Genomic DNA, 4,175 nt, shown 5'->3' on the forward strand with positions numbered 1-4,175 from the left:
TTTCTTGTATTATATATTTATCTGTATATGATTTAACAGTTCATTTCTTGTTATATATCTAATTATCTTTATAAATAAATATATTAAATTATCAGCAATTTGGTTTTATCTCTCTAGAGAACCCTGTCTAACACAAGGTGACACAACTTGCCAGCTGAAAGTGAAGAAGACTGGAAGCACTTGCTGATGAAGGTCAAAGAGTATGAATTACACCTCAATATAAAGAAGACCAAAATCATCACAACTAATGAGTAACATCATGATAAATAAGGAAAATGTGGAAGTTGTCATGATTTTGTCTTGATAGGATCCTCAATCAATGCTCAGGGAAGTAGCAGTCAAGAGATCAAATAACATGTTTCATTTGGTAAATCTGCTTCACAAGTATTGAAAATCAAAAATGTTACTTTGAGAACTAAGGAGAGCCTACCCCAATCATGGTGTTTTCAATTGCCTCATATGCCTGTGAGAGTTTTACATTGAATAGTGGAGACCAAAGAAGAACTGATGCATTTGAATTGTGGTGCTGGAGAAGAATGTGAAAGTACCATGGACTGCCAGAAGGACAAACTGATCTGTCTTAGAAGAAATACAGCCTGGTGCTCCTTAGAGGCAAAGATGGTGGGATAGGTTTATGGTGCCAAGTAGGCCTCCATAGGAACATGTGGGAGGAGTTTCATCAGGTCACAGCTTGATTGGAGGACGACCAAGATAAATACTTTCCACATCCAGGTCATGTGACCAGCATGCTGCTGCTTGATCAACCATGTGCTGTGGGTCAAGCCAACCCATGGGTCCCGGCACTAGAGCTTGAGGCTCCTTTGGGTCCTGCTGCACCACACTGCTAGCACATACAGCGCTGGAGTTTCAGATCCCATTGGGGCCTGCTTTGCTACCTTCCTGCTCTACTGACTGTTGCTGCCTTCCCCTGCGGTCTGTTGCCTGGCAACTCTGTGGACCTTGCCTGAGGTCAGACTGCTTTCTGGTTCCTTGAACATGGATCAGCAGCTCTCGTGATCTGAAGGACCTTCATTCTAATAACTGTTCCATGAAAGTGAGTTGAACTGAGCCCTCTGTACTGCTGTGTGGACTAATTAGCGGTTATATCCTTCTCGTTGTAGATACGTAATCATAATTGTCCTGGGTTTGTTTCTCTGGGGAACCTTGCCTAACACAGATGGTGAGACTTCATCTTACATACCTTGACAGGTTGTCAGGAGCGACCAGTGACATCATGCTTGGTAAAGTAGAGGGGCAGTGAAAAAGTAGAAGGCCCGCAACTGGATGGACTGACACACTGGCTACAACAATGGGCTCGGGCACAGGAACCATGGCGAGGATGGTACAGAACTGGGCACCACACAGTAACAACACAATCTTTACAGAAAGAGATAAATCAGTCCTTTCTTCGTGGAGCTACTTGGTGCGTTCAAACCACCAATCTTTAGGTTAGTCCGGGAATGCAAACTGCGTACAACCCCCAGAGACCTGATAACAGTTTAAAAACCTCAAAACCCACCATTTTTTTTGTTAATTCCAACTGATAGTGACACTATTGGACAATGTAGAACCGCTCGTTAGTGTTTCTAAAACTGTGAATCTTTACAGAATCAGGCAGCCTCGTCTTCGCTCATGGAGGAGCTGGTGCATGTAAACTTCCAACCTTATGATTGGCAGGCCAGTGCCTAACCCACACACTGGCAATGTCCATAAGATAACATTAGGAGTAACAATAAGGTACATGAAATTGGATGGGGGAAATTACATCTGTATTATTCTACAAATAAAATAATGCCTTAGACTTTGATACCATTAAGATGTATGTATACACGTGTGAGTGTGAGTTGTTTTCTGTGCATCCATGCAAATTATTTTTGTCTTTACCTACTGTTAAACTCTACCACTGCCCTCAATCCCCTCCTCACAATTTCTTATTTTGTCCAATCGCTATGAGACCTTAAGCAGTGAGTTTAGTTTTTTGGTTTAAGTTTCTTCTTAATTTCTTTTTTTTTTTTTTAACATTTTATTAGGGGCTCATACAACTCTTATCACAATCCATACATACATCAATTGTGTAAAGTGCATTTGTACTTCATTCTCAAAACATTTTCTCTCCACTTAAACCCCTGACATTAGGTCCAAGTTTCTTCTTAATTTCTACTGAGATGTCACTAGACCAGAACCTCAAAATATTTGAATAATCTTGAAATACTAATATTAAAAGAAAAATACTTACCCCTATAAGCTATGGGCTTTTCCCCATAAACTATAAGAAATTCAAAATGTATTTACTCTCACATAAACATGGCTTTTAAAAAATGTTGATAAATAGCAAACTGCTGGACCCAAATTGGGTCATAATATACAACCGACATCTCATAAACTCGCCTGTTTTCCTATGAGCTAGAAGTACTGCCCTTAAGCATTCTTTTTTTATTTTGATTTTTTTAAATCATTTTATTAGGGGCTCATACAACGCTTATCACAATCCATACACACATCAATTGTGTAAAGTGCATTTGTACATTCATTGCCCTCATCATTCTCAAAACATTTCCTCTCCACTTAAGCCCCCAGCATTAGGTCCTCATTTTTCCCCTCCCTCCCCGCTCCCCCCTCCCTCATGAGCCCTTGATAGTTTATAAATTGTTATTTTGTCATATCTTGCCCTGTCTGACGTCTCCCTTCACCCACTTTTCTGCTGTCCGTCCCCCAGGGAGGAGGTCACACATAGTTCCCCGTAATCGGTTACCTCTTTCCCACCCACTCTCCCTCTACCCTCCCTGTTTCGCCACTCACACCACTGGTGTTGTAGGGCTCATCCACCCTGGATTCCCTGGATTTTCAGTTCCTATCTGTACCAGTGTACCTCCTCTGGTCTAGCCAGTCTTGCAAGGTCAAATTCGAGTCATGGTAGTGGGAGCGGGGAGGAAACATTTAGGAACTAGAAGAAAGTTGTATTTTTCGTCCATGTTACAGCCCTTAAGCATGCTAAAGGATTTAAATTTCATTAATAGTGAAGCAGAGGTCCAAAAAGGAAAGCTTTTCCTGGTTTTCAAAAATTATAATAGTATTATAGACAGAAGTAGTTGATGCCAATCCAAACAGAGCAAACTTTTCATCCCTAATTCATAAAGTTTCAAAGTAAATTATTTTAGAAGAGTCTGAAAGTGTGTTTAGAACCTTCCAATATACCAAATATTAAAAGGAAAAATAATTTTAGAAAGTATATTTTAGGCCAGAGAATGAATTCTGAGTTCCACAAATGAATAAAGATAGTCACAAAAAATGGTTCATAGTTATTTTGCTACAAAACTACAGGCAGATATCCATGAATGCTAGCTTTCTTTACAACAGGAGTAAATGAAGGAATCACAGTGGATTCCATTTAATAGAACCTATCACTCTAAATTAGTCATTTATATAATAAAATTTTTAAAAGGAGAGTGTTTTCAATGGCATAAAACTATACCTACGGTTACTAGCAGTTCTGTACTGATGGGCATTGTAGAGTCTGTGGCAGAACTTCAACTATTTAAGAATGGAGGCCACGTTTGCTCAGGGTGGGGAAGTTTCATGGTTGACTTTGTTTCAGAGATGGACCTTGTAGTAGGAACAGAATCAGAAAACCCAAGATAGGTGAGAAAGTGGCTTCTTAGGCCGAGACAGCTTGAACAAATATATAGAGTTGGGACAGTATGGATCTTACTTTAGAAATTGTGAAAAGGCCTCTTTCCCTGAAATAGAGTGTGAGAAGTGTAAAAATTAGTTTGAATATTTTTCCCTTCAGTAAAATAAAGACCCTTCTTGTACCAACATCTTTCAGTATCATTTTGCAATTCTTCCCAGCCCGAGGTGGTATCTCTTCCAGTAGAAAAGAATGTAGAATGTAGCAGAAGTGACTTGGTACTATTTCCAAAGAGAAGTCACAAGGGACCTTACCTGCCTCTAGTATCACTCTAGGAACCTTGCTACCACGTCATGTTTCAGAGACAGTCCTGCTGAAACTCATCAAACCCCTTAAACTCATCATCACAGCCCCACACCATTCAATACCAGACATATAAGAGGGGCCACCTTCAGCTAGCCAGTCCCAGGCAATTCATCAGCTGGTAGAAGTCAGATGTATAAGTCAGGATGAACCAAACAAACTCACCACCATCGAGTCAATTCTG

This window comes from Echinops telfairi, unplaced genomic scaffold, assembly GCF_000313985.2.
Source record: "Echinops telfairi isolate 266 unplaced genomic scaffold, ASM31398v2 ScPeMD7_5592;HRSCAF=6446, whole genome shotgun sequence".
Classification (NCBI taxonomy): domain Eukaryota; kingdom Metazoa; phylum Chordata; class Mammalia; order Afrosoricida; family Tenrecidae; genus Echinops; species Echinops telfairi.